This window comes from Balaenoptera borealis (genome assembly GCF_965194805.1).
Source record: "Balaenoptera borealis genome assembly, chromosome: 2".
Classification (NCBI taxonomy): domain Eukaryota; kingdom Metazoa; phylum Chordata; class Mammalia; order Artiodactyla; family Balaenopteridae; genus Balaenoptera; species Balaenoptera borealis.
Genome location: NC_138867.1, coordinates 147,290,166 through 147,312,126, shown reverse-complemented (window position 1 = coordinate 147,312,126; position 21,961 = coordinate 147,290,166). Strand labels below are relative to the sequence as shown.

The window sequence follows — 21,961 nt, the reverse complement described above, 5'->3', positions numbered from 1 at the left end:
AAGTCAAAAGCCCGAATATAAGACTTTTGCAAAGCTAAAGATGACGAGGAAAGTCATGAAATGTTTGAGTACTTTCCAGAATTATTATACTCCCTCTGTCAGAGATGAGCTAAAATCAGAATTCGCATTGTGTCTGACACTTGAAATTTGGATACAAACTTCCTTGTTTCAAAGAATTACAAAATGTGTTCCTCGGAGCTGAGTTTTTGCTCCCTGGAGCTAATCTGATTGTGGCTTCAGATGATGTTTGAAATTCCACTGGTATGCAAAAGGAATGGTCTATATAAAATATGCAGGCCTTCTTCCTCTGTCGTGTCAGATTACACCTTGACAACGTTCTCGGTGGTCTGGTAAGCCATGGTATACTGATATAAGAGACTACTGACCATTTTAAGGCCGTGAAACCCAATGACAGGGAACTGAACTGATATTTTGGAGTTCTGAGTTCTAGCCCTGGCTCAGCTACTTGCTGTGCAAACTTACCCAAGTGAAACAGTATCCCTTGCTCATTTCCGTCTAGTTAAAATGGGGAGCAGGGAGCGGGGGCACTCTCATTTCCCTTCTAAATAATATTTACAAAAATGAATTTGTGAACAGTCTACAAGAAGAATAGGCACTATCATGCTGAAATTTACTTATGATCATGTGGTGCTTTTGGAATTTTTTTCTAAATTGTATCACATTTAGTAACTGAAGGCTAAAGAATTACTTCTAACCACATCATTTAAAAAAAATAATGTGTAATTATTAAAATAAATACTAAATCAACCATATCCTCAGTTAGTGACCAATAAATTCATTAAAATAGTTGTTGTAATCAACAACAAGGAGCAAATTGCTGTTTTTAAGTCGAAAGAAATCTAAACTTGTTCACGTAGTAGCAGTTGTATACTGTCAAAAACACAATTTCTTGGGCTTCCCTGGTGGTGCAGTGGTTAAGAATCTGCCTGCCAATGCAAGGGACACGGGTTCGAGCCCTGGGAAAGTCCCATATGCCGCGGAGCAACTAAGCCTGTGAGCCACAACTACTGAGCCTGAGCTGTAGAGCCTTCGAGCCACAGCTACTGAAGCCCGCGTGCCTAGAGCCCATGCTCCGCAACAAGAGAAGCCACCGCAATGAGAAGCCCGCGCACAGCAATTAAGACCCAACGCAGCCATTAATTAATTAATTAATTAATTTAAAAAAAATAAAAAGGGAAATCTCTTAAAAAATATACAATTTCTCAAATATAAAATGTGTTTGCTTTTACACATAGATCCAGTAATTTTTCTTGACAATTTTAATTTGTTTCTTTTTGATAATCTCTTTTGGAAAGTGATGCTTAAGGATCAGAAATAACCTCTATTAAAGTATTTTCTTTCGGTTCTAGGACTTGGTTTGAGTTACTTTCTTAATCGTGCTTATCTTGCAATCTAAGCCTGAATTGTTCTACTATTTTTATCGCAACACTAATCAGTTCTATTTTTAGAGTTGATTGCAATGAAGAATGATTTGAAAATGTTATCAATGATCCTGATTGCAAAATAAAATTGCAAATTGTTTGCAGAGCTGAGTTTAAAAACAGGCTTCTCTCTACTGTGCCAGGAATGATCACTACCTCTTCAGACCTCCCTCCTGCTGCTGTCATTGGAGAATAATTCATGACTCTGGGACACTCGTCCCCGAATTTGTCATTGCCTAGCCGTTTGACCTTGAGCGTGTCAACTATTAACTTTTTCGTGTCGTGATTTTCTTCACCTGTTATAACAAGGTAATACCTGTCTTGTCTAAGTCACAGGTTTATCATGAAGATATAATAACTTACTATTTGTGAAAATGCTTTGTAAATCATAAAGAGCTATAGAAGGTATTTTTATTATCTTGGTTTAGCTTTAAAAAGATATTCTGAAGAAACAGTATCACAAACAAGTCTTTTATAGAACCACTAAGTCTAAGGAAGTTCACATAAAAGTAAATGTATTGCAAGCACTAATTCAAGTCCACGGTATAAGCTTAGTGGTAAAGAGTTGGGCTCTAAAGTCAGAAAGAATTGTTCACGTCACAGTTCTTTCTTTTATTGACTCTTTGACCTTGAACAAATCAGAAATTTACTTGTCTTCAACTTATGAGTAAAATGCATATAATACCTACTTGATAACCTATTAATTAGGATAGGCTAGGACAGGTGATGCTATGATAAACAATTTCAAAATTTTAGTGGCCTATACAACAAAGGTTTGTTTGCGCTTTCACTCATGCTGTATGTCTTTTGTGGGTCATTTGAGGAACTCTCCTCCACTTCTTTTCACTCTGGAACCTTTTTGGATAGAATAGCTACCACGTAAAATTTTGTTGATAATTAGGGCAGAGGGAAAGTGAGAGCAGATAATTGTATACTGACTTGGCTATAACTGCATATATTTCACAAACCAAAGAAAGTCACATGACCCCACCCAACTTCAAGGGGGCAGAGAAGTGTAATCCTATCGTAGACCTTGGAGGAGAACTGGAAATATTTGAAGGACAGCCCTAATCATTGTCACAAACAAGTTGTTATAAAATTATATAAATATGAAATGCTTATCACAATGCTTGGACTCAATAATATTTTAGTAGGGTGTACTTTTATCTCAGTTACCTTGTGTTTACACACAGAAATAATTTTGAGATTTCCATCATCTACACTTAAAATACATTGACCGGTGCAGCAGAAAGCTGGAGAATCTAACAGAAACTTGAGTGTCTAGGTTATTTTATAATAATAATTTCTCTCCCCCTTAAATATTTGCTTTTCTCCCTTAAAAAATAATTGCAAAGAGAAATATTGTGAGTGTGAAAATATTATATGATATTGCAAAGCAGTTTGAGCTTTTAAGAAGCCCCGGTGTGATATGAACTGAATCTATTTTTTTATTGAGAGATAGCCCAGAGGTATCATTCCTGATGCTTCAAAGAAGGGATAAAACTTGCAAATAGATCCTGCTTTTAAAATGACTTTGCGGTTCTTTCCCTGGAAGCCCTCTGACTGTTCTTCCATTCTGCATGGAGACTGTGATTCAGGTTGACTCTCTGTGATCCCAAAAATATCCCAGCTTCTAATCCTGATGACAATTACAGATAAGCAAGTCAAAGGGAGAAAAATGAAAAACAAAGACACTCATGGAGTGACTAGTATAGTTCCTGGGCATGTACTACACGCACTGGCAATTTCTTTTTAGTTAGACGGTTGGCATATTACCTCTTTAATTTACATTTAGTCCTTCAGTTGTCCATTTTTCTGAAACCTGGTGCCAATTATTCAGATTATATAAGAATAAATATAAGAATTATATCAGAATGAATATCTAGGCTCTGTAATTTTTTTATGTCAAATGTAAAAGTATCCTGTACAAAATCACAAATGTATAAATTAGTTATATTATATAAAATAATGAATTTATGGAACCATAATGCCCACAAAAGAAGAAATGAGTCATACTTATTTGGTAGCGGCTACTCCCATCCCTCATCCCCCTGCCCCCCTCTGCACAGCTCCAGCACAGGATCAAAACTGTTCATTAAAAACTGAATGACGATGTTTAATGCCCACTCAGGTAGCTGGGTGGTTATGCATGAAACGCTAGACAAGCTTCTTGAATATGGTGCTCCAGATTGAGGTGGCAGCAAGTAGGTAGTATTCTTAACCGGCTTAGAATCAGGACTTATAAAAGAATGGTTGTGAAAATCAGTTCCAGCGAGCGTCTTCATATTTTCTAGCCTACCAGCCCCATGACCAGATGTGTTTAACTACGGGCCTCTTTAGACACATGCACTGGTTTCGAGGCAGCAACTCTCCGTTGCTTTGGAAAGTACTATTTTGGGGGCGTGGGCACAATTAAATATTCAGTTTTATGCAGGTGTTCCATCTCTGACAGGCTTTTCTTTTCTCATCGCCTCCACCCCCCACCTTGTTTCTGTTCCTTTTATTTTTGTAAGTCTATTTGTTGAAGTAGAATTCTGGCCCGGAGAGGCGCAGCATTTGTCAGTGGGAGAAGCTGTGGGTGGGAACAAATGTATTTTTCGAGTCACTGCCTTACTCTGCATTCAGAGCATGACTCCTACTGTCAGGATGGATACCTGTGAGTATTCTTCCCTCAGGGGCAAGCTTCGATACTTAATTTATGGACGAGCTCAGCCTGATTTTAGAAAATACCTGGCGATGTAAGACTAAGAATCAAGGAAAAAGATCAAGTTCTCACAGTAGCTGCTTGCTAATTAATCCCAGTGATTAACCACCTGAGAGAATCATCTCCGAATAGCTGTACTGGGCAGCATTTTGTTTCTATCTTTTTTCCCTCTATCGTTGGCTATCCACAAGCAGGAGAAGACAGAGGATATTTGGAAGTGAATATTTTGACAGTTTTAAAACAACAATCAAGGCTGTAGTGACTTCACCGATTTTTGCTTGGTGAACTGTATCTTTCCAAGAGAAGCGAGACTGCCTTTCTTTTCATTTGCAGCCTTGTTTTCGCTTTGAAATAGTTCAGCTTGGGATATCTTCAGATGTACGCATAAAGCCATATAAAAGATTTTCACAAAACCCAAACTCTGGAGGCAACATAATCAATTCTAGATAGCATAATTCATTTCTTTATAAAGTATGTACCCCGATAAGGACTGAAAAATTTACAATTAATGCTTTCATCATATTGACAAAATCTGAATTAGTCCATTTTACATTATCTAAAGTATGTAATAATTTATTAAGTAGTCTAAAGGGTTCTACTGTATGTATGTTTGTATATGTGCATATTTACAAATAAAGCATTCAAAAATGTACTGAACACCTACTATATGCCAAGCATTATATTATATTTACACACAAACTCCGATGTCTTTATGTATAACATTGTACATTCATATATTTGCCTTAAAACTAATGATGAATGTGTTGGCTAAAATGGTCATAGAATGAACTTTATTGTTCAATAATTATGAGATGCCCTAAAATTTTAACACTCAGAGATCTCTGATAGTATTTCACTATAGGTCACTCTAGGTATTTCTCTCTACATATACATATATAGAAAATTTTCAAAAATGGGATCTACAGACCATTTGGAAATGTAGTATGATTTTAAAAGCCTAAGTATGAATTTTTTTAATAGCATTACTTTTTTATTATCATTACTCTGCAGATGTTTACTCTTAGTGGTCTTGACCTCTAAAAGGTCAAGTATACAGGTATTCCCTTTGAAAGGAACTGCCCTGAGGTTCATCATCCAACAGTTCATTAATTCCTTCTGTGGTACAGTCAGAAGATGGAGGAAGCTCAGAAATTCTCCTACTAACTAGACATATGACCTTCAGCAAACATTATCCTTCCTTGGAATTCATTATGTGTATTCATTCAATGAGGGAATTAGAATAAATGACTCCTGAATCTTAATGACTTCATCTAATCTCTCTAGGGAGGTCAAGGCTTCCTCTCAGATATTCACACCGTACCCCGCGGTCTGCTAAGATGGGTCCTGGGACAAAGAGGCTCAAAGGAACCCACTTTCATTCTTTCAGTCAACAAAAGTTTACTAAGCTCAGCTTCTGTGCTAGGTACTTAAGATATAGGGGTAAACAAGCAGATATGATTCCCCATCTAACAAACTGTATATTCTGGATACTTAAAACTTCCTCTGGTCTAGATTTGAAGGTAATTCAGAAATTCTGGGGGCTTATATTTTGAATATCAGGACAAGAGATCAAATAGGCAGGATTCAGAGTTAAAGTCTAGTTAATAAAGAAAATCCATTTGTTTGGCTTGTTTTCTGTGTATCACTTAGTTTCTGATCTCTTGTGGTTGCTGATGAGATAGCGTTCAAGGGTTTAGAGATCCTGAATCTGGTCACGTGCCAACATAGTTCTTTGCAGCTCTAAAACTCTGTCATATTTTGCTAGGCCTAATATACCATGAGTTTTTGGTTGTTACGTACTTGTTCAAAATCATGATACCAGTCAGCATTTCCAGCACCTGGCACATTGTGAGGGCTTAATATATGTTTATTAAATGAATTAATTACTCAGGTTCCTCTCTTCTCAAAATGCTAAATCCACACACTGGAACACAAAGGTTAGAGGCAGGGGTTCATTTCATCTACCTAGACCTTAGCTAGAAGATACCAATTGCATCCTAGGTATGCAGAAAGTGAAGGCAAATCAGAAAAGGGAAAATGGCCAAAGACTACTGTTCCTTTGCCTTCTAAATCCCGTGCTTGCTTATCACTCATTGAACTGATTGTGAGTGTTCCTGGAGTTGAGGATAGAACAAGGACATTAGAGAATCAGAAAGTTCAGTGCTGTTTCTTTATTGATGCAATCATTTTTATCGAGAGCCTGTTATGTCTTGAGTATGTTCTACATTCTGCAAATTAAGAAGGAAATATATGTTTTCCAATCCCACCCAATTAGATCTTTATACAAAAATAATCCAAACAAATCTCAGTTTAGAATGAGGATAGAATAAGAATGCTATCCCAAAAATCTTTTCTAGGAAGTTAAACAAATTTGTGAAATCACATCACTATTTTCAGTATTATCATCTGCAACAAGGGTGTTCTAGTCCTTTATCTCATTGCTATGCTTGTTCTTAGTGCTCTGTTTTTCCAAACCAGTCCCCCCCACCAAAAAAAAAGAAGATTTTATATATATATATGGAGAAAAAATATCAGTAAGGTGAAATTGCTGCAGTATTTTTCTTCTCAACTGTCTGAATTTAGTTTCTTTACCTGTGTGTCAGTTGCCTAGGAAACCTTAGTAGGGTACCATTTGATTGGCTGTCATCCTGGACTTATCATGAGAGTTCTGAGCATAGAAGTTAGAGTGGCATAGCCCCAGATAAGTTGTTTTGAAGCTATAATAATGCATCTCTGTGCTTATTTGCAAGCAGATGCAAACTATACTGAGTTTGAGGTGTCATCATGTTACAGGAAGAACTGTGCATGGAATTTTAAAGACTCTCATAACAGATACTACACAGCACTATTTTCTCAGTACTGCAACCTTGATCTCTTACCAGGTATCCAAGATTTGTTTTCTAACTTGTAGTCTGGGATTCTTAATTTAAGGTCCAAATTTGAGATTCTTAATTGTACTATCCATCCAGACAAGTAGACCTGTCTACTGAGCTAGGGTATTTTACCTGCTCATGGTTGATGATTAAAGTACCTATGATATATTTTCCAGTACTGTTGCACTCATTACATAATGTATTTGATAATTTTAATATCTGTAATAACACTATAATTTATAAACTGTTTATATATACATTACCTCATTCGATTCTTTCTGGAACCTGGGACTTAGGTAGGACAATTCTAATTAGTTCACTTAAAACATGAGATATTAAAGGCCCAAACACATGAAGCTATTTGTGTGTGATCACACAATTGAAAAGTAGCAGAGCTGAAATTCATGTCTGGCTCTGCTGATTAAGTACAGGGCTCTGTCCACAAGAATTTCTAATTGTTCACATCTAATAAAACAGCATGTCCTTGGTGCCTCCAGCTCCAAAATATATCCCCAATCCATCTATTTTGCGCATTCTCTGTTATATCACTTTTTGTTCCTTCCAGACTTGCACAGTAGACTCCTAAATGGTTTCCTTGATACTATTCTAACTTCCTAAAATTCATTCTCCCCACAGTAGCCAAGTATTTTTAAAATCGTAATGTAGGTGTGTTTGAAGTAAAATTTACATGCCACAAAAGGCACAGATTGTAAAAATACAATTCAATGAGTTTTGATAAATATATTCTTCACGTACCTACTACCAAGATTGGAATATAGAACATTTCAGAACTTGAGAAATTTCTCTTGTGCCCTCTTCCAATCCCCATCCCTCAGAGAAAACCACTATTTTGATTTCTTTCACTTGGAAATTATATAAATGAGATCATGCAGTATGCACTCTTGATTCTGGCTTCTTTCCTCAACACAATATTTTTTAAATGCATCCATGTTGTTGCATGCATGAGGAGTTTGTTATTTTTAGTGCAGTTTAGTAGTCCATCGTAAGCATAGGCCTAAATTTGTTTATTTACTATACTGCTGATGGACTCAAGTTATTTCCTATTTTTTATTATTACACCACAGTAATTTTTTAGTAAAAATTTTATTTTAGAATAGTCTCACATTTACAGAAAAGTTGTGAAAATAGTAAAATGAGTTCCTATACACCCCACACCCAATTGACCCTATTATTAAAATTTTACATTCGTGTGGTCTCTTTGTCACAATAATAAACCAATATTGACACGTTATTATTACCTAAAGTTCATACTTTATTCAGATATCCTTAGATTTTTTTTTTTTTTTTTTTTTTTTAGCTTGTATGTTCAGTGTACTCTTTTAAAAGAATGAACAGTACGTTTTAGGTGTCTAAGCAAATGACTTTGGCATTCTGGAATAGGCACTTTTGATAACAGAAACTTTTCGGATGGTCTGTCTTAAACAAATTCCTATTCTTTTTTTTTTTTTTTTCCACACACACACACTGTATTTTATTTTTACAAGAGATAAATAGACTGACACCAAGCATTGTACATGGATGACCACAACAAAAGCAACAATGATTGCAATTACCAAACATGAAACACACTCATACTATGTCATAATATTGACATTCAGTCCAGTAATCCTCCACTGTAACAGCTCCTTTACTTTGCAGTGAAAATTGATTTGTATATTCTTTGCCTCTGAGTCCTTGTGGGATTTTTTTTTTTTTTTGATATCCTTAGATTTTACCTGATGTTATTTCTCTATTCAGGACTCCATCCAGAATACCACATTAGATTCATCTGAGGTTTCCTTAGGCTTCTCTAGACTGTGACAGTTTCTCAGACTTGTCCTTGTTTTTGATGACTTTGAGAGTTTTGAAGAGTAGTAGAGAGGTATTTTTTAGAATATCTCTGAATTGGGCTTTCTTTTTTTTATTATTAAAATGGAGTTATGGGGTTTTGGGAAAATAGCCATAGAGGTAATGTGCCATTTCATTGCATCATAGGAAGAGTTCATAGTACCAACATGACATCGCTGTGGATATAAAACGTGATCACTTGGCTGAGGCGGTGTTTGTCAGCTTTCTCCACTGTAAACTTATTCTTTTCCTTCTTTCCATAAGGTAATCTTTGGAAGGAAGTCACACTGTGCACAGCTCACACTTAAGGGGTGGAGAGTTATGCCCACTTCCCCAACCTTCAGGGGGTGGTTTTCTATATAAATTATTTGGAATTCTTCTGCAGAAGAAACTGCTCTTCTCCATTTATTTATTTATTAAATCACTTATTTATATGTAAGTATGGATTCATGCATATTTATTTTATATTTTATGTTATAATCCAATACTATGTTATTTATTTTGCTCCTCAAATTGTTCCAGCTTTGTCCCTCGGGAGCTCTTTCAGTTGGCTTCTGTGCCTTTGCCATACTCTATAGTTGTGTATGGTATTTTATTTTGTTCTGTTTTGTTCTGAGTTCTTCCTTGTTTTCTGGCACTACAGTCTGCCCCAGGCTTATCTTGTATATACCAACCCCAGTCCCAGAGTCATGCTTTTCTTCAAAGAGTCTTGGCTCCTTTTATTTGGAGAATAGTATTAGAAACCAAGAGCTCCTTTAAGCTCAACTGTTTCTTTCTCAGATTAAAATATTGTAATTTTAATATAGTTTAATTTACCATCCTTTTTTCTTTCCTGAATGTGTTTTTAGTGTTGCATCTAAAAGGTCATCACCCAACATCACATAGATTTTCTCCTGTGTTTTCTTCTATAATTTTTATAGTTCTTCATTTTACATTTACATATATGATCTACCTTAGATTAATTTTTGTATAAGGTATAATATCTGTGATTAGGCTCATATTTAGACTTCCAAATATATTTTTTCAGCAGCACTCTTTGAAAAAACTATCCTTTCCAGCACCATTGGTTGAAAAGAATATCCTTTGTCCATTGAATTGCCTGTGCATTTGTTAAAAATAAATTAAATTTGTGTGAGTCTATTCCTGAGTTTTTTAAATTGTCACATTGATCTGTATGTCTATTCTTTCCCCCAAACAAGGTGCTATGATTACTGTAGCTTTATAGTTAGTCTAGAAGTAAGGTAGTTTATTCATCCAATTTTATTTTGCTTCTTACTATCATGTTAGCTATTCTATGTCCTTTGCATCTGCATATAAATTTTAGAATCAGTTTGTCGATATCTATACAATAGCTTGTTAGAATTTTGATTGGGAGAGGGTTGAATCTATAGATCAAGTTGGAAAGAACTGACAACGACACTGAGTCTTCCAATCTATGAACATATATTTCCACTTATTGAGATTTCTTTCATCAGTGTATTTTTAGTTTTCCTCCTACAGATCTTTTGCATATTTTCTTAGATTTATACCCAACTGCTTTTGAGGAGCTAACGTAAATATTTTTAATTTCAAATTCCAATTTCTTATAGCTGGTACAAATAGTAAGCTTTAAAACATAAAGCAATGTCATGTTTAACCACTGCCCTTAAAAGGCAAATTCCTTACTCTGGCCTACAAGACCCTGCCAATCTCTCTAAACTAATCTCAAGCCAGGTTACCTCTTTGATCCTGAAGTTCAAAATGACTCTTTTTAAATCTCTTGACTTATTCCAAGCTTTTTCATGCCTCAGGGGTTTTGCTCTTCATTTTGCCGGGTTTTCTCTTCTCCTAAGTGGTTTTCTCTTTGGTTCTGGCACCTTTCATCCTTCAGGTCTCAAATCAAATTTCAGCTGTCAGAGTGGCCTTCCCTAATCATTCCATCTAAAGTAGCCTCAACTTTTCTTCCTCTGCCCTTCTTCATTTACCTTTCATAGCCTTCATGGTACTTATCACTCTTGGACATTATCTTGTTTATTTGTTACTCTTCTTGGTTATTATCTGTCTTTACCAAAATAGAATATAAATTAGATGAGAATAGAGACTTTGCCTTTTTCATTCACCACCTTATTCCCAGTCCTTATTACCATATCTAAAGTATAGTAGATGCTCATGTAAATATCTTTGAATGAACATATTTTCTTATAACAAGAAAGATTCACCAAAATCAAATGCCTCAACATCAATGAAATCTTTCTTGAGTCCCTAAACTGGAAGTGATACTCTCTGCTCTGATTTTCCCTAAAAATGTATTCCTTCTTATGTAATAACTTCTAGTTCTGCTTGTTTATAGGCATCTTTTATCTCCTGCTAGGCTATAAAATCACTGAGAACAGGGGCAGGAATTAATCATCTTTGTATTCTCCATGTCTTTTAAAAAAAGTATCTTAATTTGAATTTTTAAAAATTAATAGATAGATAGTGAATTAGCTGGTAACTGGAAGACCTTGGATCTGACCCAGACAAATCTCACCGATTAATTACATAACTGTTGGAAAATCACCTCACCTCAGTAGGTCTTATTTTACATTAAGGGAATTAGACTAGATTGGTAATTCTTAAACTATTTTTTTTCTATTGAAGGAGGTATAACAGAAACTGTCAGTGCTTCACCTATACCCCTGGGAACCCTTTACCACTTTCATGAACATCAGATTCTAGTTTGCTTTTACTCCCAACATCTAGAACTTGCCTCTCTTCACTAGAAGACTGCCCTCAGGCTTCCTGAGAAAGCTTTATCTGTAAACTGAGAAAGTCAGAACTATAACCCGCACCTCTGCTCCAGGAAGCCATGAGCCACTGACTAAGGATGCAGAGTATAAATGTTCCAGCTTCTTAAGTCCTGATAACCACAGCTCTGAGTGAGGGTTACACAATCTCCAGAGCTCCCCTATAAAAGGGACCCAACGTTACCCTCCGTAGGACTTTGTTTGATATCTAACCGTTGCTTGGCCCTGTTGCATTCCCAGCCTCACTTCCTCACTTGACAACCTGTTTTTCTTGGAGAAATTTCCTCATGCATCACTTTTCCATGAATACTCATCTCAGAACCGCTTCTGGGGAACTCAACTTGAGACTTGAGACAGTGGGTCAGACTTTGAAATTCTGCTAAAAACCATGGCTTCTCTTCAGAAAAAAAAAAAAACAAGCATTATATTATTCATGCAAGGTTATTTATATAATCTATGGATTTTAATTTAAGAATCCCTTGACTAAAAATCCCTAAGGTAACGAACATCTTGTTCTTAAATTCATTCATTCCTTCAAAAATGTTTATTAAGAATCTACAATATACCTGTCAGCACTGTAATTCCCGAGGACACTGGAGTGAACAAAACCAACCAGAACCTTGCCTCTGAGGAGTTCATCTTCACGTAGAGGAAGATGATAATAAACTGGGTAAGAAGAAGATGAGGAAATGTTAAGTGTTAAGATAATTAAAATAGATAGAAAGCTAGTGACTACCTTATGTATGATGAGGAAAGGAGACCCCTGGGAGGATAAGGCATTTAAGCTTCAATTTTAATGACAAGCAGGAACCAGTCATATAAAGATCAAGGGGTGGCAACACAGGCAGAGGGAACAACCAGTGCAAAATCTCTAAGTTAGGAACAAGCTTGGTTAAGTCTGAGGATCCAAAAGGTTTGAGTGTCTAAACCATAGTATGCAAAGCAGAGAACAGTATGAGATGGAGTTGAAAAAGTGGTCGGGCACCTGTTGATAGATGGTAAATAAGGGTAAGGAGTTTGGATTTTGTTCTAGATAAAGTGGAAATAATGAAAATCAGTGCTAGTCTTCTACTGGAACATTCTACTGCTAAGTGCTATAGTATGGGGTTTGGACTCTAATTGTACTTTAATCAGTTCCATTGATACCACCCCTTTACTTTTCTTTCCTTACATACCCCTTCTTTGTCACCTGACTATAAGTTAATGGGTCCCTGGTTCCTCCCTGCTAAGTCTTCCCTTACAGGAGAAAAAAGGAAATGACAGGATGAGTAATTGTATAAACTAAAGCCATCTCTGAATGACTCTAACTCTATGAATAATGAGAATTTCCCTGAAAATTTACACTGATCAGATGAACCATCCTTGACCTCTGACTAGCTCTAGAGCTAGGCTTTTGTTCAGAGGATAGTCACATTAAGGTGATAAAATCTTAGAGCATCCAGGGTATATGTTACTGCTATCTTCACTTTTGTTTATGTTGGGTGGGCGGAGATTTGGATTGATGGCCATGGTTAGCATTGATTTCATATGGATTTAATTTCAAAGAAAAAAGCTACAGATGCTCATTTACTTAAGTCCGTAAAATTCGGTGGAAGGTTGTCTAAAAGCACAGTAGATATGAACAGAATTTCAAATTCAAGCAAAAAAAAAGTCACAGTATGGCTTCTGAAATATTTTTTATTCCAATTCTTTCACTGGCACCATCGTAGTTATTCTGCAACTCATGCCCCCTAACAGGAAAGGAGTCTTTCTGACAAAGCAAGCTTGATAAGACAGCTGGAGTTTCTTGGAGAATGTTGACCAAAGTAATTACTGTATTTCTGACAGCAGCTGTAAAAATCTGTTGCTAAAAATTTAACCCCTGACTAACTGAATTCAAAGGAATGGTCATATTTTGCTGACACATATGAGGATATTACTTTAAAAATATGAGCTATTTAATTAGATTAAGAGCACAATGATTTCTTCCTTGATACCCTGGGTTCAAAAGCTTTGCAAAAATATTTATATAACAGATGAAGGAAAGTGATTCTCTTTAGTGGTCTGCTTTTCCCTGCTCCGGTTTCCATAGTTGTATGAACCCTAACATTTAGCCTACTTGGCAAGCAACAAAACGTAATCTGCTTTTGGATACAGTTAAGCTTGAAGCAATATGGAGGTAATATAGTGTAGAATGCAGTGCCTTCTCTAATCCTAGGTTGCTAAAATTATCTCTAAAATTTCTGTCTCCTATAATTCTCCTAAATTATCAAAACTCATTGTTTTGCAACAACGAGTTGCCACATATTGGCTGAGTACTATTTACAAGATACTAAAAACTAATGGATTACAAAGAAATATAAAACATGATTTCTGCCTTCATAGTTTATGCTACAGGTATGGCACTGAGCTGTATGGAAAAATAACTATCAAGAGTAGGTAATAAATTTACAGGCATCATCATGATCAAAAGTTTATTATTTAGAGCCTGGTTGCTATGCAGGAGGATTCTGAATAATATTCAAATAAATGATGTGCACAACATCGTTTTAGGAATTTTGCTGATGTCAAACTATGAGAATAAAATGCTGCCTTGATTATAGTACAAGTGTTCATGGTAGTCATAACAGCAGTAGGAGAGTAGGTAGTATAAGAATAGCAAACATTTACTAATCAGACACTACATGTCACATGCTCTACATTGATTACTTCTAGCCCACTCAACCATCCTATGAAGTAAGTGCTGTGAGCCACATTTTTACAAATGAGAACTCTGAGACTCACATCCATCCCAAATTAGGAATTCAATCCGAATTACAAAGTCAGGACTTCTTGTCTCTGCCATGATGCCCTTAAACACATCAATTCAGGCTTCAGGGAAGAGACTGGATCGGAAATAAGTTTAGCACATATGAAACTTGATTCAAACATTCACCCCTAAAGGAAGTATCCATTTATTTTCTATAAATCAACCTAAAACCTTTTTTCAGTTCCCCAGCATGTGGAACATCACATCGGTTATTTTTATTCCACCTCCGGCCATTTGTACCGAGGTTGTTGAATTTGTTTAAAAATGGGCAGGAAGCAGCTTCCCTCCTTGAATGCTTAAGATTCTGTAGTTTATGTGCTGAACTTGGGGTGCTTGCACCTCTGGCAAGGCTGGGAGCTCTGTTGCTAGGCTTCCAGTGCCCTATATGCAGCACTCAGCCATCCCCTCAGGCCTGTGACCTCAGACCTCCATCCCCTTCCCAGGCAGGGGATTCTCCTGACTGCTGCTGCTTCTCAAAGGGCCACTGCCTCCTCCTTCTCAAGAAAACCAGCACAACTCTTCTCAATGGCTTATGCCTCAAGAAAGCAAAAAACAGACTAGGATGTGTCTTGCAAGTCACCTTTCTTTCAGCCCAGAAACAGAAATCTCTCCTGAGACAAGGAGACACACAGGGTCATACTATCTTTGTGAAATGGATAGAGATGGGAAAGGACCGTGAGGAAAGAAAGCACATTAGGATCTCATTGAACCATTCTGTCACATAACCATCAGAGACAAGTAGGACTGAGACAGGCAAAGAGGACTAGATAGGGCATAGTTCACCTGAGATTTTACTGGCCTCTGTGTAGAGTCTTGCTACCCAAGTGTGGTTCTAGCATCAGCAAGCACTGTATCACATGGGAATTTGTTAGAAATGTAGAACCTCATTGCAATCCCACCCCAGACTCAACACTAATAAATGTGCTCTGTAATAAATACTAATAAATATATACTTTAACAAGATTCCCAGATGACTTGTATACGTATTATAGTTTGCCCGCCAGTATAGAGGGCAAAAAGCACAAAGTAAGTTCAGGGTACAGTAAGTAGATCATTTGGCTAAAACACGGGGTTAGTGCAAGAGAAAAAGTTTGACATGTCTAGAAATGATGGCTGGTCCAGACAGTCAAGAGACTTGAAAGCCATGTTTAAGGAATTAGAAGTTTTCCTGTAGTCATAGGGAGCCAGCGGAAGTTTTTGTGCTGAAGAATGACATAATTAAAGGGATGGCTTAGGAGGATTTTTCTATCAACTTTGGAAGAAGGAGGACCATTTGTGGAAGAACATGATGATCTGTAATCTCAAATTGTCTCTGTAAGGTACCCCTTCAAGTCCATTAGACACTTTCAGAAATACATAGGCTTTTTCCGGCTGCTGGGAGACTATTAAATGTACTAACATTTTATGATGCAAAGATGTTCCTATTAATAATTTGAAAGAGTAATTTTAGCTTTTGGCGTCACTGGGTTCTGCAAAGAGGCAGTGGTAGCTACAATCCCAGGGATAAGAGAATGTTCATAGCCAGTTAGAAACTAACACCGAACAGACAGAAAATGTAGGGCAAACAGGGCCCTGGGAACACAGTAGATGAATCTTTCACGTTTCTCAGCGCTGCAGTGTGTACCTCCTTTCACCTGCCCTTTGGCGATTTCCCCACTTATTTGAATTCTTACCTGAGGTAGTTCAAGATGCAGAGTGGAGCTAGATGTTGTCATCCTCTAGGTCAGTGGTTTGCAACCATCACTACACATTAGAATCACCCGGGAAGCTTTAAACACTGCAGCTGCCCAGTCATACCCGCAGACCAATCAAATGGTAATTTCTGGTCGTTCTAACAATCAGCCAGGTGTAGCTAGAGCCAAGTAAATGCCCTCAAACTGAAAATTACAATAAAAGAGAAAATGTTCTTCTGGTTCAGTGTGTGGAGTACAATATAAGGGTTACCTTTTATTAAGTCTATGATATATGACAAACACTGAGATCTGTGTTTCACGTGCATTATCTGTTTAGGCCCCCCACCCCACCCCAGATAACTTGTGTGTCAAGTAAGATTTTTACCATAATCCCCAGTTTACAAAACAGTAAACTGAGGCTCAAAGAAAAGAATGCACTTGCCTACACTCAGGAAGCCGTCGAGCCAGGATTCCACCTAAGTGGGCAAGACTTAGAGCCTGATGCTTGGTCCAAATCACAGATTCTGAGAATTATTTGTGAATTCATTCATCCTTCCCACTCTGAACCAAGGCTACTGAATACAAAGTATTTTTTTCAATATTATGAAAAGAGTGTATTCTGTGATTCAGTCTGCGAATGCTCCAATTTGTTTTGGCATGATGGGTCATTTCTAAAAGCCATCAGTATATAGTGTGGTGCCTTGCCTGCGGCAGGCATTCAATAACTGCTTTGTAAGTGATGAAATACGTGAATTCGTGGGACTTTTTAAAAGAATACGGAGACATCTGATTAAATCAATCCTATCACTGAAAAATACACATGAGAATGTCTTTTTAACAGCCATTGCCAGTAGCTCCACCTTAACTTGGTTTACATACCAAATAAGGCCAAGTCTCTGTATTTTCGGTCTCACTTGCTCACTTTCCTCCAGCTACATTGGAGGTCCTCAGTCAGTCTTTTTCCTGTCTCCAAATGGGGGAGACACCACACTTGCTGTTCTCTCCACTGGACTCACCTTCTCCTACTCCTCTCCCCATTTCCCACCCAACACTGTCTCTACCACTCTATGCCTGGGTAATACCTTCAGATTCCAATTTAAATGTGATTGTTTTACACAGCATATAATGACTTCTCACCACCCCTTCTTCCCATCATTTTCCCTCACTATTCCCCTTCTTTTCTTAAAACACATTATCACAATTTGTTATTATGTATCTACTTGTAGGCTTATTTATTCAATAACTGATTCCCCACTAAAATATGCCTTCCTTGAGCAAAGGGATAATGTCTTGCTTTCCACTGTATTTCTGTGCCTGAAAGTACCTGGCACACAGTAGGTGCTCAGTAAAAGCATTGAACATTAAGTGTTTTTAAGTAACTGGTTTAATTTCTAAAAATAACATTGTTTTTTTCCTAATTCCCAGTCTTACTAAGTGATCTAAATTATATATACAGTAGTCCCCACTTACCCACGGTTTTGCTTTCAGCAGTGTCAGTTACCCATGGTCAACTGCAGTCCAAGAAAAGTAGATGGAAAATTCCAGGAGTAAGTAATTCACAAAATTTTAAATTGTGCGCCCTTTGACTAGTGTGATGAAATCTCGTGCCATCCCGCTCTGTCCTGTCCTGGATGTGAATCTTCCCTTTGTCCATCACATCCCACCTTTCAGTCACTTAGCTTAATGAGTCATTCTTGGTTATCGGATTGCCTAGTACGCTATTGCAGTGCTTGTGTTCAAGTCACCCTTATTTTACTTAATAATGGCTCCAAAGCACTAGAGTAGTAACGCTGGCAATCCCGATCTGCCAAAGAGGAAGCTGTAAAGTGCTTCCTTCAAGTGAACAGGTGAAGGTTCTCAACTTAATAAGAAAGTCGTTTGTGATGTTGCTGAGGTCCATGGTGAGAACGAATCGTATATCGATGAAATTGTGAAGAAAGAAAAATAAATACACAGTAATTTTAAACTATCACACCTTGGACTATAAAAGTTATGGCCACTATGTGTGATAAGTACTTAGTTACTCTGGAGAAGGCATTAAATTTGTACAATAAGATATTTTGAGAGAGAGAGAGAGAGACCGCATTCACATAACTTTTATTACAGTATATTGTTTTATTTTATTATTAGTTATTGTTGTTAATTTCTTATTGTGCCTAACTTATAAATTAAACTTTATCATAGGTATGTATGTATAGGAAAAAACGGTATATATAGGGTTTGGTACTATCCATGGCTGCAGGCATTCACTGGGGTCTTGGGATGTATCATCTGTGGATAAGGGGGTACTACTAGACTTGTTTTTTCTCACTTCAGTGTTTTCAACTGATGCTTAAAAGTAAATCGCCAACTCAATATGTAGTACTTCCATTCAGTAGCCTACTAGTTTTTTTTGAAAACCATTTACCTACAGGAAATCAGTAAGGATCAATGTATATTCAGGAAAATTCCCTGGAGGCAGAAAGTAACCAGAGGACGAGTCCATTTTGAGACAGGGGTTTTGTGATATGATCTGTTAATCTAGGGGACAGAATATTTTACTTCAGCCAATTTCCTGGAATTTTTCAATAAACTTTAAAAGAACTAGTTAATTTTCACATATAGATATACTACTCTCTTGCAGTAATTCACCTTAAGATATATGCAATGATGACTCAGACTCCATATTTGTTTGGACAGTAGATTCCATTCAGTGCTGAAACAGTGTGAACTCTCAAGAAGTTTCTGTGGGATTTTTTTCTGATTTTTATCATCTGTCTATTCATTTAGTCAATTTAGTTCAATAAGCATTGATAACATGTTTACAAGGTGACTTACCCAATGTTCCTTGATATTGGAATGTAAAAGAAACCTATAACAAGGTATTCAGAGAACTCCTAACCATATCAAGGTTACAGGATAAAACCCATGATTTGGAGTAGGGGAGAGATTGCAATGGAAAAGCATAGGAGACAGCATGTAATAAAGGGAGATATGGAGCACACAAGGACCTCAGTTTAAAATTGCCACATATGTCAAGCCCACAGCTAACATCACATTCAATGGTGAAAGGTTGAAAGCTTTTCCTTTAAGATCAGAAACAATTGTGTCCACTCTCACCACTCCTATGCAACATAGTACTATAAGTCCTAGCAAGAGCAGTCAGGCAAGAAAAAGAAATAAAAGGCATCCACATAGCTTAACGACAATCAGCTTTGAAATCACCTGACATCTGTTTAAATTCTGGTTCTGATATTTATTAGCTTTGTCAGTTTCCATGGGCATATTAATAGTTACCTCGATGAATAGTGTTAAGGATTAAAATATGCAAAGCGTCTCACATAATATATCTCAAAAATGTGCAGTTTTCTCTCTGATTTGAGGAAGAAAAAAGCAGTATTAAGTCAAGGAAGAAAGATCCATGGAGAAGGAGAAATTTGAAGCTTAGTCATTTATTCAATATACATTTTACTTTACACCTATTATGTGTCAGATCCTTTGGATACTCTGTCAGAGAAGATAGACATGATTTCTTGAATTTTATATTTTAGTAGGAGAAAGTAGACAATAAGCAGGTTAAAGAATACAGTTCAGAAGAGAAGGCCATTAAAGGCTATACTGTGATAGAAAGAGACTTGACCAGAGCTGGAGAAGCACAGGGATAGCCACTCTGAGCAAGTCCTATGTGAGATGAGACCTGGACATGCAGCTCATCAGGGGAGGATCTGGGGGAAGAGTCTTCCAGGCAGAAGGGCAGCCAAGGACAAAGCTCAGAGGCAGGAGCCTGCTTGGTGTACACGGCCACTGTCGATGGAGGGAGTGAAGGAGAGAGAGAGTGATTGACGTGAGGTTCCAGGAGTAATTCTGGGCTCTAACACAGAGTGCCTGGAAGGCCATGGAGCAAAAGGATTTGACTAGATGCACCTGTTGCGCCTCCTCAAGTCGTGCAGGAGAACACTGCAAGTTAATTACCATAGAAGAAAAAAAAGCGTTAAGGCATAAGAAGGAAAAATGAGCCTGGCTGAACTATAAAGTCATCATCTGTGTAAGTTCATAGAACAGTACTTTAGATTTAAGCAAAGGAAATTTGATGCCATAATTACTAGTTTTTCTTAAAAGGTACCTACGACTGTTAACAGAAGTTCCTCACCAATTCTAATGCCTTCCACGGCTTGTTTCTTCATTTAAGGATTCAGTTTTCTTCTTGGTCAAATCTGAATGAAACAATGCTGACAAATCAAGTTCTTAAATTCCAAATGCATTATATTCTACATGGAGAACCCTCCTAAAAATAAAGTATTAGGAATGCAGAATTTATATTTTTAAACAGCCTGTCTGCTTTGAACTTTTTATATTACTAAGCAAGAGACCTTATATTTTTTCTCTTTTTTCCTTATCCTTTTCCAGTCGCAGAGGCAGATTCAGTGGTTTATGGAATCCATATGCATAGTATTAAAACGTGGTGAAGAATGATATATATTTCTTTCAAGGCAAGTAGACATTATTTAAACAATAGGTGTTTTCGAAACCATGATACTCTGCCCTTTTGCTTTCTTTAAATTGATATGCAAAAAAAAAAACCAAAATGTTGGAACTTCCCTAAATTATCAGAGCTTTTTCTTTTATAAGCTTAAAATACCACCTGTCTAGAATGCATATTTTTCTAAGTTTATAGTAGAGTCCCAACCTGCTTCCCACTGCTACCCACAGTATACTCTACCTTCTTCCTATGTAGTTGCAGAAAAGATGACTGACCTCCCGCATCTTTGCTTCGTATATGTTTGTGAAGAGAAATAAGCTAACATATATTAGTTTAGGGACAATGCTCAACACAGAGTAAGTCCTTGATAAATGCGGATTCCTTTTCCATAGTTCAGGAAATTTCTGTTTCAGAATCAGGTTCCCTTACATCTTATATGCTAATGAAAGGTAATGGAGTTAGTAGGTCCTTCTACCCTGTTTCTTAGCCCAGATGCTAAGAACATCAGACACCTATCCCCAAATCCCTGATCTCTATGAAGCTTCTAACCAGGATAAATGTTTATTTCTCTAATTACCTTGATGACTGATATTACCAATCTGTTCTTGACCTTGGTAATAAAATTTCTTTACCTTCACCCTGTTGATCTAGATTCATCATAAGGTCTGATCTCTACTTGGCAACCTACATCTTTCTTGATTCACCTTAATATTTGAGAATTTCTATATCTTAACTGTTTGGGTTCTTCTGTAGGGTTAAGACAGAAGCAGACTGACCTGAGTTGGAATCTTGATTATATTATTTACTGGTCAAGTGACCTTGGGCAAGTCCCTCAACTTGTTACAACCTTAGCTTCCTCGTCTGAAAATGGTAGATGACAAACCCACCGCCAGAGACTAATATGAAGATTAAATGAAGTAAAGCATATTAAGCGCTTATCACAGTGGCTAGCACAATTATGTTCTCAGGCATTTAGTTAACAACAGCAATGTAAAACACAGACACACAGAGAGAGAAAGAGGGACAGAGACAGAGACAGAGAAATTGGTTTAATCGTAATGCAGACCCAAACATTACTACAAATGGTAATGTTAGGAGATCTGGCCTGGGCAGAGTAAGGAATGTTACCATCCACTTTACCTACATGAAGAAAGGAGTTAAATTACAGCTATAATGACCAAAACCAGGTATTTGAACCAAGTTCATATGATAAATTAAAGAAACAGGAATTCATATTAGCCACCCCCTACCCCTCCATGATCGAAATCCTACCTGTCATTTAAGGAAGATAAATTGAGAAACGTCTCTCTATCTTCTCCTCTTTTGCATGTTTCCTTCTTCCTCAGCTTACATCAGTATATGAACTTGTTCCATCCAAATAAGAATCCACCTCAGTGGAAAAGGATATA

The 21,961-nt window shown here is 37.0% G+C and overlaps 1 long non-coding RNA gene across 1 annotated transcript in view; it reads right to left on the bottom strand.

Moving 5' to 3' along the window:
* Positions 1–8,472: 8,472 nt before the first annotated feature.
* LOC309622730 overlaps positions 8,473–21,961 on the bottom strand; it is a 400,144-nt gene continuing 386,655 nt past the window's right edge. The window contains exon 2 of the long non-coding RNA XR_014241088.1: positions 8,473–14,699. This is a non-coding gene — a long non-coding RNA (uncharacterized lncRNA). The remainder of the gene's footprint in view (positions 14,700–21,961) is intronic.